This window comes from Cherax quadricarinatus, chromosome 40 (genome assembly GCF_038502225.1).
Source record: "Cherax quadricarinatus isolate ZL_2023a chromosome 40, ASM3850222v1, whole genome shotgun sequence".
Classification (NCBI taxonomy): Eukaryota; Metazoa; Arthropoda; class Malacostraca; order Decapoda; family Parastacidae; genus Cherax; species Cherax quadricarinatus.
Genome location: NC_091331.1, coordinates 13,706,715 through 13,721,714, shown reverse-complemented (window position 1 = coordinate 13,721,714; position 15,000 = coordinate 13,706,715).

Genomic DNA, 15,000 nt, shown 5'->3' with positions numbered 1-15,000 from the left:
TCTAGGCTATTCCACTGCCTGACAACTCTATGACTGAAGAAATACTTCCTAATATCTCTCTGACTCATTTGTGTCTTCAACTTCCAATTGTGGCCTCTTGTTTCTGTGTCCCCTCCCTGGAACATCCTGTCTTTGTCCACCTTGTCTATTCCACGCAGTATTTTATATGTCGTTATCATGTCTCCCCTGACCCTCCTGTCCTCCAGTGTCGTCAGGCCGATTTCCCTTAATCTTTCTTCATAGGACATTCCCCTTAGCTCTGGAACTAACCTTGTCGCAAACCTTTGTACTTTCTCTAGTTTCTTGACGTGCTTTATCAAGTGCATGTTCCAAACAGGTGCTGCATACTCCAGTATGGGCCTGACATACACGGTGTACAGTGTCTTGAACGATTCCTTACTAAGGTATCGGAATGCTGTTCTCAGGTTTGCCAGGCGCCCATATGCTGCAGCAGTTATTTGGTTGATGTTTGCTTCCGGAGACATGCTCGGTGTTATACTCACCCCAAGATCTTTCTCCTTGAGTGAGGTTTGCAGTCTTTGACCACCTAGCCTATACTCTGTCTGTGGTCTTCTGTGCCCTTCCCCTATCTTTATGACTTTGCATTTGGCAGGATTAAATTCGAGAAGCCATTTGCTGGACCAGGTGTCCAGTCTTTCCAAGTCTCTTTGAAGTCCTGCCTGGTTCTCATCTGATTTAATTCTCTTCATTAACTTCACATCATCTGCAAACAGGGACACTTCTGAGTCTAACCCTTCCATCATGTCGTTCACATATACCAAAAATAGCACTGGTCCTAGGACCGACCCCTGTGGGACCCAGCTCGTCACAGGTGCCCACTGTGATACATCATTACGTACTATGACTCGTTGTTGCCTCCCTGTCAGGTATTCTCTGATCCATTGCAGTGCCCTTCCTGTTATATGCGCCTGATGCTCTAGCTTCTGCACTAATCTCTTGTGAGGAACTGTGTCAAAGGCCTTCTTGCAGTCCAAGAAGATGCAATCAACCCACCCCTCTCTCTCGTGTCTTACTTCTGTTATTTTATCATAAAACTCCAGAAGGTTTGTGACACAGGATTTGCCTTCCATGAATCCGTGCTGGTTGGCATTTATACTCTTGTTTCGTTCCAGGTGCTCCACCACTCTCCTCCTGATAATCTTCTCCATAACTTTGCATACTATACATGTCAATGACACAGGTCTATAGTTTAGTGCCTCTTTTCTTTCTCCTTTTTCAAAAATGGGAACTACATTTGCCGTCTTCCATACCTCAGGTAGTTGCCCAGTTTCCAGGGACGTGTTGAAGATTGTGGTAAGTGGCACGCACAACATATCTGCTCCCTCTCTAAGGACCCACGGGGAGATGTTGTCCGGTCCTATTGCCTTTGAGGCATCGATGTCCCTTAGCAGTTTCTTCACCTCCTCCTCATCTGTATGTATGTCGTCCAACACTTGTTGGTGTATTCCTTGCTGGTGTCCCCATCTGGTCTGTCCCCCCAGAGGCCTTCCTGTCTCTACTGTAAATACTTCCTTAAATCTCGTGTTGAGCTCCTCACATACCTCTTGATCGTTTCTTGTGAGTTCTCCACCTTCTTTCCTCAGCCTTATCACCTGGACCTTGACTGTTGTCTTCCTCCTAATGTGGCTATACAGCAGTTTCGGGTCAGATTTGACTTTCGATGCTATGTCGTTTTCATACTGTCGCTGGGCCTCCCTCATTATCTGTGCATACTCGTTTCTGGCTCTTCTACTGATCTCCTTGTTTTCCTGGGTCCTATGCCTCCTGTACCTTTTCCATTCTCTGTTGCACTTAGTTTTTGCCTCCCTACACCTTCGGGTAAACCAAGGACTCGTTTTGGTCTTCCTATTATTTCTGTTTCCCTTGGGAACAAACCTTTCCTCTGCCTCCTTGCACTTTGTTGCCACATATTCCATCATCTCGTTTACTGATTTTCCTACCATTTCTCTGTCCCACTGAACCTCCTACAGGAAGTTTCTCATACCTGTGTAGTCCCCCCCCTTTTATAGTTTGGCCTGTCCCCTTCAGTTCCTGTTACCTTCTCCACTTGTAACTCTACTATATAATCAAAACTCAGAACCACGTGATCGCTAGCTCCAAGGGGCCTCTCGTAAGTGATGTCCTCAATGTCTGAACTGCTCAGGGTGAACACAAGATCCAGTCTTGCTGGCTCATCCTCCCCTCTCTCTCTGGTAGTGTCCCTGACATGTTGATGCATGAGGTTTTCAAGTACCACATCCATCATCTTGGCTCTCCACATTTCGGGACCCCCATGTGGCTCCAGGTTTTCCCAGTCGATCTCCCTGTGGTTAAAATCGCCCATTACCAGTAACTTTGCTCTGCTCGAGTGAGCTCTTATTGCCACCTCAGCCAGTGTGTCCACCATCACCCTGTTGTTTTCTTCGTACTCCTCTCTTGGCCTCCTGCAGTTCTGTGGTGGGTTATACATCACTCCAATGACTACTTTATGTTCTCCAGACTGAATTGTACCTACAATGTAGTCTCTTTCTCCAATCATGTCCATGCCTTAGTGTGTGTGTGTGTGTGTTTAAGCAAACAGGCACATGAACCCATGCGTGTGGGTGTATGAACGAGTGTATGTGCACCATGAAAACGCACATATGTCAACAGTGATGTTTTTCGACGACGCTTATATGTGTACGGAAAAAAAGAGGGAGGAAAAAAAAGCACGAGCCTAACATCATCCGAATTTCACGAAAATAAAATTTTATAGAAAATTGTGACCAATCACAGATTAGTCGAACCCACTAACAGATTTTTGGCAGGAAAATTTTCAGACCATTAAAATGAACACGTAACATGTGAGGATTTTGTGTTCAGTTTTGTATTCCTACAAAAAATTTACCGGTGGAAGTAGAGAGAGAGAGAGAGAGAGAGAGAGAGAATGAGAGAGTGTCTGGAACATGTTCGTACAGCATAACGACATCGATGAAATAGAGCCAGCTGACCAAATGAAATCACTGGCCCACAGCTGGCTTCACCTTCATTGTTTCATCATGACGGTTTAGCCCTATTTAAAGGTCTCATGACGGTAATAATTGCAGGCTCTACGCTAAATTACCTTCATGGTAGCTTTGGAAATCAGCAAGACATCCTATTAAGTTCCACAAGGAAGTGTGCTGGGTCCACTGTTATGGAATGTCTACTTCAACGACCTTCTTCATCTCATCCCAGAATCACATGCATATGCAGACGACTGTACACTGACATTCACTTATCCAAGAGAAGAAATGCCAGCTGCTCTAAGCTACATCAATCACCAGCTGAGAGGTATGTCAGCTTGGGGAAATAGATGGCAAGTAACATTTGCACCTGAGAAAAAACGCAAATGATGATCGTCTCTAGGCACCATGATGGTAATGCTGGTGCAGTAGTAAGGATGAATGGGAGGGTGTTGGCACCTGGAGAAGTTGATATCCTGGGGTGAAATTTGACTCCAAACTAACCATGAAGAACCATGTTGTAAATCTTGCAAACAAGGCAGCCAGGAAGCTTACAGCACTTCGCCGTATCTCGCATCTGCTTGACAGTAGGGGTTGCAAGATACTGTACGAGGCACAAGTACGCTCACACCTTGAGTATGCTCCACTTTCTTGGTTTGCCTGTCCCCCCTCTCATCTGCGACTGCTTGACAGAGTAGAGAAACAGAGCAAGACGTCTCATCTCTCGCCTGGACCCATCCTGGATGGATCTGTCATTTCAGCAGAGCCTTCAACATAGGAGGGATGTGGGTGGCCTTACTGTTATGTACAAGGCCAATATTGTCAAAATACCACACTTGGATCCACTTCGAGGACAGCGCGAAACAAGCTTTTATGCCACAAGACGGGCAGAAAGCAGCAACTTCACTCTGGCTGTACCCTTCTCCAGAACATCACTCCATCTGAGATCATACATACCCAGGATGACTCGAGTATGGAACACATTCGTTCAGCATAATGATGTCAACGAGATAACGTCAGTTGATCAAATGAAAAATGCTGGCCCACAGATGGCTCCAACTTCATCCTGTTCCCTACTTGTATGTCTCATAACAATAAAAATGCTTTCAAATGAGCTGATGTAGGTAACAGCTCTTAGCTTGTCAATAAAGTTAGGAATCCTTAACCTGTAAATAGCTTGTCAATAAAGCTAGGGATCCTTAACCTTGTCAAACCATGTGTAAAAAAAAAAAAAAAAAAAAAAAAAAAAAAAAAAAAAAAAAAAAAGGGAGAGAGAGGGAGAGAGAGAGAGAGAGAGAGAGAGAGAGAGAGAGAGAGAGAGAGAGAGAGAGAGAGAGAGAGAGATGGCCACAGGCATTTGCACCAAGGCCTCTGCAAAACGAGTGTGAATTGTGCATATACCATTAAATAGAGGATTAGCCAACAGACATGTATACAAGGCAGGGCAGACAGAGCCTACAGGTGGGACAGGCAGAGCAGGGAGGGCAGGCAGGCAAGGTAGGCAGAGGAAGGTAGGACAGGCAGGGGAAGCAGGCAAAATACGCAGGACTTTCCTGACGCTCTGTGACACGGAAAAAAATTATCTGTTTTTGTACTGTCTTTTCTATTTACATTTTTTTCACTATTCAGCGAGCAAGACTGAACAATAATCATTGTGTCATGCTCAGTGCGGTGTACAGCAGCGTCAGGTACAGTTGGTGTACTGCTGGAGGTACGTTACCGTCAGAAACAGTGATTTGTAGAGCATGGGTACAGCGCTGTATACAGCAGTATTGTGTACAGTGCTGTGTGCAGCAGCATCATGTGTGGTGTTGTGTACAGAAGCTTTATACCACAATTAATACACATCCGCATTCACGAACATGAAAATTTACACACATCTGTGCTTCTAAACACCATAATTTACACACATTTTGTGCTTTCAAATACGATAATTTACACACAACTGTGCTTATAAGCATCATAATTTACACAAAACTACACTTACAAACACCATGATTTACACCAACTTACACTCACAGACACTTCCACACTTACAAGTACCACACGTTACAAACAAACATTTAAAGTGCCATAATATACATATACACATTCACCCATAGAAAGGCGCCACTTAGAAATTAAATACAGATTTACAACCACCGAGCCGCTGTTAAAAACATGAGAAAAACATGACCATCCTCACTAGTTTTTGAAAACAAACTCATCTCATTTTTGTGTGCTTTGGGATCCCTTGATGATTGTTTGGGGCTCTTAATCCAAGGAATGGCAATTGTTTCCTCCTTCCTTGGATCGAATATGTTTGCCACTTATTCCACCAGGCACCGGTTGACCCCTATGAGTTTAGTGCTTCCTTTAAAAAATAATGAAAATAATAATAATACTAACACTACTGCTACTAATACTACTACTAATAATAATAATAATAATAATAATAATGACAGAAGAGCTTTATAAAGTCAAAGCTCGTGGCTTGGTTGGTCATATGGTCGACTCACATACCGAGTGTCCGCGGATCGATTCGCGGCCGAGTGGAAACGTTGGTCGTGTTTCCTTGCACCTGCTGCCTCTATTCACCTGGGTGTTAATCGAGTGTTGTGGGTGGCATCTTGCGGGAGGCAGTATACCTCAAATAGAGCTGGGCTTTGAAATGAGTTGAGGTAGGATAACAGCTATTAGCTTGTAAAATTGATCTGTGACAAAAAGCTCTACTTAAAACGACAAGATCTGCAACTGAAGGTCTGGTCTGGTGTGTGAATCTTCAAAATGGGATACCTCAGAAACATGTATTTGAAAATGGGGTTCGTTTGCCGTAGACTTTTACGACCTTTTTTTCTCTTGCTGACACTTCTTGGTGTCAAAAATATATCTTACCTTGTTGCAGTTGCAATACGTTTGGCACTAATTTCAGCATGCTCTTGAAGTGGTCCCTCAGTCCAGCTTGCAAATACCAATCACTCCACCAGCAGTATCAATTTGGGCACAATTTCGCAATATTTCAGTCACTAAACTCAATTCGCTTTGAAGATTTTGAAGGGCCCCGGAGGGCGTACGCAGGTCCCACTAACACCGGCGTGAATTTGTGTGAACTTGAGTTCCGTTTTCCAATGATTGCTAATTCAAAACTTTTGTTTTCTTTATAGAATCTGAGTGATTTTGGGCGGTGAATATTTTCCGCCATCTACCGCTACACTGTTATACTCTTAATCCAAACACACACACACACACACACACACACACACACACACACACACACACACACACACACACACACACACACACACACACACACACACACACACACACACACACACACACACACACACACACACACATACACACATACACACATACACACACATACTCACATACACACACACACACATACACACACATGTACATGCACACACATACGTACACATATACATGCACACACATACATACACACATACACACACGTACACACACATACACACACATGTACATACACACACGTACACACACATACACACACATACACACACATATACACACATACACACGTATACACATACGTACTCACACATGCACACATATGTACATACATACATGAAACACACACATACACATACGGATAAGCTGAGGGAACAACGAACAAGTGGGAGGAATGGCACGATAGAGTCAAAGAGGCATCACCGGACATCATAGCCCTCACAGAAACCAAGCTCACAGGGATGATAACAGATGCCATCTTTCCAACCGGATATCAGATCCTAAGGAAAGACAGGGAACAGGGAACAGAGAGGGTGGAGGAGTGGCACTACTGATCAAAAACCGATGGGATTTTGATCAGCAGAGAGGAGACAGACGAGAAGCAAGAGATTAGATAATAGGAACGCTTCAGCTTGTAGTGATGTATAACCCACCACAGAACAGCAGGAGGCCAAGGCAAGAGTATGATGAGAGTAACAGAGCAATGGTTGACACACTGGCTGAGGTGGCCAGAAGGGCTCATGCGAGCAGGGCAAAACTACTGATTATGGGTGATTTAAACCACAAGGAAATCGATTGGGAGAACTTGGAGCCACATGGGGCCCAAGAAACGTGGAGGGCTAAGACGATGCTGGTACTGGAAAACCTCATGTACCTACATGTAAGGGACACTACCAGAGACAGAGAGAAGAAGATGAACCAGCGAGGTTGGACCTTGAGTAGTGCAGATATTGAGGACATCACATATGAAAGACCCCTTGGGGTCAGTGATCATGTGGTTCTGAGCTTCGAATACATATTACAGTTACAGGTGGAGGGGAAAGCAGGCAGGGCCGGACGAATGAAGCCAAACTACAAGAAAGGGGACTACGCTGGCATGAAGAATTTCCTGAACGGGGTTCAGTGGGACAGAGAACTGGCAGGGAAGTCAGTAAACGAGATGATGGAATACGTGACAATAATATGCAAGGAAGCTGAGGAGAGGTATGTACCCAAGGGTAACACGAATAATGAAAAAGCCCGTGGTTCACCCAAAGGTGCAGGGAGGCCAAAACCAAGTGTGCTAGGGAATGAAAGAACTATAGAAGACAAAGGACCCAGGAGAATAAGGAGAGCAGTCGTAGAGCCAGAAATGAATATGCACAGGTAAGAAGGGAGGCCCAAAGACGATACGAGAATGACACAGCAGCGAAAGCCAAATCTGACCCGAAGCTGTTATACAGCCATATCAGGAGGAAAACAACAGTTAAGGACCAGGTAATCAGGTTGAGGAAGGAAGGAGGGGAGGTCACAAAAAATGACGGCAAAGTATGTGAGGAACTCAATATGAGATTCATGGAAGTGTTCAAAGAGGAGACGGAAAGGCCTCCAGAAAGGCGGAGAGGTGGGGAACGTCATCAAGTGTTGGATACAATACATACAACCGAGGAAAGAGTGAAGAGGCTGCTAAGCAAGCTAGATACCACAAAGGAGATGGGGCCGGATAACATCTCTCCATGAGTCCTGAGAGAGGGAGCGGAGGCGCTTAGTGCACATCTAACAACTATCTTCAACACATCTATCGAAACAGGGCGACTGCCGGAAGTGTGGAAGACAGCAAATGTAGTCCCAATTTTTAAAAAAGGAGACAGACACGAAGCATTAAACTACAGACCAGTGTCACTGACGTGTATAGTATGCAAGGTCATGGAAAAAATTATCAGGAGAAGAGTTGTGAAGCAACTAGGAAGGAATGAGCTTATCAGAGAGTCAGCACGGTTTCAGGGATGGGAAATCCTGCGTCACAAACCTACTGGAGTTCTATGGCAGGGTAACGACAGTAAGACAAGAGAGAGAGGGGTGGGTAGATTGCATTTTCTTGGACTGTAAGAACGCTTTTGACACAGTTCCACACAGAGATTAGTGCAAAAAGCTGGAGGACCAGGCAGGGATAACAGAGAAGGCATTACAATGGATCAGGGAATACCTGTCAGGAAGACAACAGCGAGTCATGGTACGTGGCGAGGTGTCAGAGTGGGCGCCTGTAACGAGAGGAGTGCCACAGGGATCAGTTCTAGGACCGGTAATGTTTCTGGTATTTGTGAACGATCTAACGGAAGGAATAGTCTCTGAAGTGTCCCTGTTTGCAGATGATGTGAAGTTGATGAGAAGAATTCAATAGGACGAGAACCAGGCAGAACTACAGAAGGATCTAGACAGGCTGCAGGCCTGGTCCATCAACTGGCTCCTGGAATTCAACCCCACCAAGTGCAAAGTCATGAAGATTGGGGAAGGGCAAAGAAGACTACCGATGGAGTACAATCTAGGGGGCCAGAGCCTACAAACCTCACTCAAGGAAAAAAATCTTAGGCTGAGTATAACACCGGGCACATCCCCTGAGACACACATCAACCAAATAACTGCTGTAACATACGGGCGCCTGGCAAACCTAAGAACAGCATTCCAACATTTAAATAAGGAGTCATTCAGGACCCTGTACACTGTTTACGTCACACACACACACACACACATGTATATATATATATATATATATATATATATATATATATATATATATATATATATATATATATATATATATATATATATATATATATTATATATATAAATATATATATATATATATATATATATATATATATATATATATATATATATATATATATATATATATATATATATATATATATATATATATATATATATATATATATATATATATATATATATATATATATATATATAGATAGATAGATAGATAATAGTAATAGGCTATACGAAAATTTATATTCAATGCAGTTAAGTTTTTTGCAGTTTTGAAACGAGTTGAAATGGCGATTAGAAAATGTACAAATTTAAGCTGGTTTCAAAGCTGCAAAAAATTTCAGTGCACTGAATATACTTTACAATTTATTTTTAATATGTACTAATTCGGCAAACGGATCAGTATTCAATGAGTCTAGTGTCTGTTTAATTTAATGTGAATTTAACTTAAAAAAAATTAAAAATATTTGCAGCATTGCAAATTATAATTTTATACAGAATTATAAGTTTATACAGCTAATGTAGTGTTGTCGAAGCTTAATGTATAATACAGTACTCGAGTTAAAAAAACAAAGTTTTGGAACTTAATACATTTGTTGAATCAAAGAACTTAATCAACCTAATGCAGTATTCGCACTAAAACCTCATTCAGCTTACTGCAGAACTGTAGCGGAGAACCTGTGCGACTTAATGAGTCACTTGGGTTACAGGACTTTCTGCATGTGTTCTAGAATTCTGGAGATCCTTTGTATTTCAGAACAAAAGTATGACACTGCTTTTCTAAGTCCAGGAATTAGCTCTTCCCTGGACGTCACCTGCTTTCCATCTAGATTACACCTGCTCCACCTAGATTACACCTGCTCCACACCTTGTCTACACCTGGTGTACTCCCTATCTCCATTTGTTCTATGCCTGCTCTACGCCTGTTTTACTTGTGTTATACACTTGTTCTACACCTGTTCTGCACATGATCTACACGTGATCTACACTTTACAAAAGTAGAATGAACTTAGAGTACACGTGACCTACAACTTAGTTTTATCCAGAGTACACTTAAGTTATACCTCCTCTACACTTACGGCTTCATCACTTTTTCATGCGTTTTAAAAGACTGAAAGCAGAAATGAGCAGGAGAAAGGGAGAAAAAAGTTTTGCTTGAAAAAAAATCGAGAAGGCACTAAATGGCGCTCCGGAAATATGAAGAGGACTAATATATTTTTTTGACGAAAGTGTAAAAAGAAAATCATTTGGCAAATGAGACACTTCAGAATTAAAAAAAAAACGAGATGAGAAAACAAATCAGCACATAGGATGAAAATTGTAAACAAAAATCAGCTGGTCGCTCGAGAAATGGTCAACAAAAATCTGCTAATGGAATAAGAAAATGTAAATAAAAATGAAATGATGGGATAAAAAATATAAATAAATATTTACTGATGTGAATAAAGTGGGAAATAAATATCAGCTGAGAGAAAGAAAAAAAATAAAACAAATATTAACAAATGAGATGGAAAAAATAAATCTGTCAGCTGGTGAAATGAAAGTAAACAAAAATCAGCAGATGGCATGAAAGAAAATAAACAGAAATCAGCTGATGGGATGAAAGAAAGTAAACAAAAATCAGCTGTTGCAATAAAAGTAAACAAAAATCAGCTGGTGGGATGAAAGAAAGTAAACCAAAATCAGCTGATGGGATGAAAGTAAACAAAAATCAGCTGATGGGATGAAAGAAAGTAAACAAATATCAGCTGATAGGATCAGCACACGCCCGGTCACCGGTCCCCTCCACGTCCAATAATGGCAGCTGTCACCCGCCCCAAGGGAAACTGCCCTGCCTCCCCTCTCCGTGTCACCTGTGTCAAATGTGGTGTCAGCTGCGTGTCAAATGTGCGTGTCACCTGTGTCAAATGTGCGTGTCATTGGTGTTTGGGATGGGGTGGGGAGAGAGAGAAGAAGGAGGGTGAGTATCGAACGATAGAGTGGGTGAAAGATGGGTTGAACTCACCTTTCAGTGTGTACAGGGGTCGAATAGTAGTTCCAGACCTTACCTCTTATCCGAAGAGCCTACAACCGGCTTTTTACAAGTCTCCTGCCTCGCTGGCCCTGTCGTATTACCTATCCTTGAAACTGCGTCTAGTGTTCGCCTCCATTAATTCTGTGACTCTGCGGTTCCACTTCCTGACCACCTTACCTGGAGTTTACCTGGAGAGGGTTTCGGGGGTCAACGCCCCTGCGGCCCAGTCTGAGACCAGGCCTCATGGTGGATCAGGGTCTGATCAACCAGGCTGTTACTGCTGGCCGCACGCAAGCTGACGTACGAACCACAGACCGGTTGGTCAGGTACTGACTTTAGGTGCCTGTCCAGTGCCTTCTTGAAGACAGCTAGGGGTCTATTGGTAATCCCCCTTATGTATGCAGAGAGGCAATTGAACAGTCTTGGGCCCTGGTCACTTACTGTGTTGTCTCTTGGTGTGCTCGTGGCGCCCCTTCTTTTCATCGGGAAAACGTTGCAGCTCCTGCCAAGTCTTTTGCTTTCATATGAAGTGATTTTCGTGTGCAGGTTTGGTGCCAATTCCTCCAGGACCTTCCAAGTGTATATTATCATGTATCTCTCTCGCCTGCGTTCGAGGGAATACAGATCAAGAACCTTCAACCGTTCCCAGTAGTTTAGGTGCCTTATCGCACTTATGTGTGCCGTGAAAATTATTTGTACCCTCTCCAGATCTGCAATGTCGCCAGCCTTGAAGGCGGCCGTTAGTGTACAGCAGTATTCCAGCCTAGAGAGCACAAGCGATTTGAAGAGAATCATCATGGGCTTGGCGTCCCTAGTTTTGAAGGTTTTCTTTATCCATCCTATCATTTTCCTAGTGGATGAGGTAGATACATTGTTGTGGTCTTTGAAGGTGAGATCCTCTGACATTATCACTCCCAGGTCCTTCCCATTACTTTTCCGCTCTATTGTATGGTTAGAATTTGTGGGTATACCCTGACACATTTTTAATTTCTTCAAGTTTTCCATATCTGAGTAGTTGAAATTTCTCCTCGTTGAACTTCATATTATTTTGAGTGGCCCATTCGAAGATTTGGTTGATGTCCGCTTGGAGTCTCGCAATGTCTTCGATAGAGGTCACTGGCATGGTGATCCGGGTGTCATCCGAAAAGGAAGACACGGAGCTATGGCTTACATCTCTGTCTATGTCAGGAATAAGGATGAGGAATAGAATGGGAGCGAGTATTGTGCCTGTGGAGCAGAGCTTTTTACCATGGCTGCCTGGGACTTTACTCTGTTTACTATTACTCTTTGTGTTCTATTTGTCAGGAAGTTGTAGATCCATCTACCAACTTTTCCCGTTATTCCTTTATCCCGCATTTTGTGTGCTATTACACCATGGTCACATTGTCGAAAGCTTTTGCAAAGTCTGTGTATACTACATCTGTATTTTGTTTATCCTCTACAGGATCCAGGACCTTGTCATAGTGGTCCAGTAGCTGGGACAGGCAGGAGCGATCTGCTCTAAACCCGTGTTGCCCTGGATTGTGTAATTGATGGGTATTTAGGTGGTTGGCTATCTTGCTTCTTAGAACTATCGGTCTGTAGTTCTTTGCAATTACTTTACTGCCACCTTTGTGGAGTGGGGCTATGTCTGTTATTTTTAGTGTGTGTGGGATGACCCCTGTGTCCATGCTCCCTCTCCATAAAATGCTGAAGGCACGCGATGGGGGCTTCTTGCAATTCTTGATGAACACGGAGTTCCACGAGTCGGCCTGGGGCAGAGTGCATGAGTATGTCATTAATTGCCTCTTCAAAATCTTGTGGAATTAGAATAATATCCGAGATTTTTAGGATGACCAAATTTTGGGTTTCGTTCATAAAGAATTCATTTGGATTGTCGACCCTTAGAGTGGGCAGTGACTAGCTAAACACTGAGTCATATTGGGACTTTAATATCTTACTCATTTCTTGGCTGTCATCTGTGTATGTCCCATCCCGCCTAAGCAGGAGCCCAATACTGGATGTTGTCTTTCCCTTAGATTTGACATAAGAGAAGAAGTATTTTTTTTTCAGTTTCCTTTATGGCTTTTAGTTCTTCCTGCGATTCTTGTCTCCTGTAAGATTCCTTCAGCTTAAGTTCGATGTTTGCAATTTCATTGACTAGTGCCTCCCTTCGTATTTCAGATAAATTGACCTCACTCAGCAGTTCTGTGACTCTTCGCCTTCATCTGTATAGGGAACATCTCTCTCTTTCTAGTTTACATCTTCTCTTTCCTATCCTTAATTAAGGAAATGTGTCTTGAGCAGATCTCAAGAACCACCGAATTCATTTTTTCAAAGCAAATGTTCGGATCCGTGTTGTTTAGGATATCTTCCCAGCTTGTTTCATTTAGGACATGGTTTACTTGATCCCATTGTATGTTTTTGTTATTAAAATTGAATTTCGTGAAGAGACCTTCATGACTGCTCACATTTTGCTGGTCCGGAGCCCTGTGCATACATGTCTGTACCTCTATTATGTTGTGATCTGAGTGAATTGCCTTTGATACAGTTATATTACGTATCAGATCGTCATTGTTAGTGAAGATGAGGTCCAGCGTATTTTCTAGTCTTGTAGGCTAAGCTATTTGCTGGTTTAATGTTGAACGATAATTTTTTTTTACATCCTTGTATATGTAGGTGTGTTTGGGAGGCATGGTTTACATGGTTGGAGACAAAAATCCAGTGGTTTCGTTGAGATCCCTGCAGTTACTTGCTAGCACCAACGATGTTAATAAAACGATGCTGGTTACGGTATTTGCTTGTGAAGATGTTTCGTCCATCAGGGACTATCAATTAATAAGGTATCTGATGGACGAAACGACATCACAATAAAATGCCATAACCCACACACTGTCTTATATACATACTGAGGGTAAACTTTGCTGTTGTAATATCTGTACTTACGATGCTGTGTGTCACTACCTCTACTCCTTTCTTATTACCACCTTCGCCACTGCTCTACTACTCATTACTACTACTACTACCACCACCGCCACCACCACTACTACTACTACTACTACTACTACTATTATTACTGCTGCTACTGCTACTTCTGCTACTACTACTGCTACTATTGCTACTACTACTACTTCCACAATTACCTCTACCACTTCCACCAACTGTACCCCCTTTTGTTCTGCGGCCCCACTCTCTTATGTATTGTCTCCCTTCCTTTTGCGCTTCCCTGTGACTAGTTAATGGTTCAACTAGAACCGAAATGTCGTAATAAGTTTCATTTTCCAATGTGCGGGTTTTTCGTGTATTGTTTCAGTCACGATATTGTTCAATTTTATTCTTGAACGAAGCTGGACCTGCCTGAGGGATACTCTCCTTTACAATGCTACGCTAAAGTGCGTAATTATTTTTTTTTTTTTTTGTTATGGATCAAACCCAATAACCTGACATTCCCTGGGCGCTCTGTATGAGCCTTTGCGGGTTCAGTGCTTCCCTCTAACGAATTATTCCTTTCACTGAAGATAGTCGATACTTTCAACGAGTATTTTTTTTTTTACATTAAAATTAACTTCGCCGTGTTTGCATACCCTGTTTATCCGCTCATGGGATAGTGTAAAGTATGTTTGCACATGACGTCAGGTGACGTCACAGGATGAGCGTCCGCCATGCTGCCGGTCAGTGGACTGTCAGTGATGCTGTGTTAACCTCATAGAATTCCCACAATAGTGAGTATATGAAGCATGACACTGTACATTAACAAAAGCAATAATAATAATAATAATAATAATAATAATAATAATAATAATAATAATAATAATAATAATAATAATAATAATAATAATAATAATAATAATAATAATAATAATTATTATTATTATTATTATTATTATTATTATTATTATTATTATTATTATTATAACAAAAATAATAATAATAATAATAATAATAATAATAATAATAATAATAATAATGAGAATTCACTGGATGGCTTTAATGCGTGAACGTGTTATG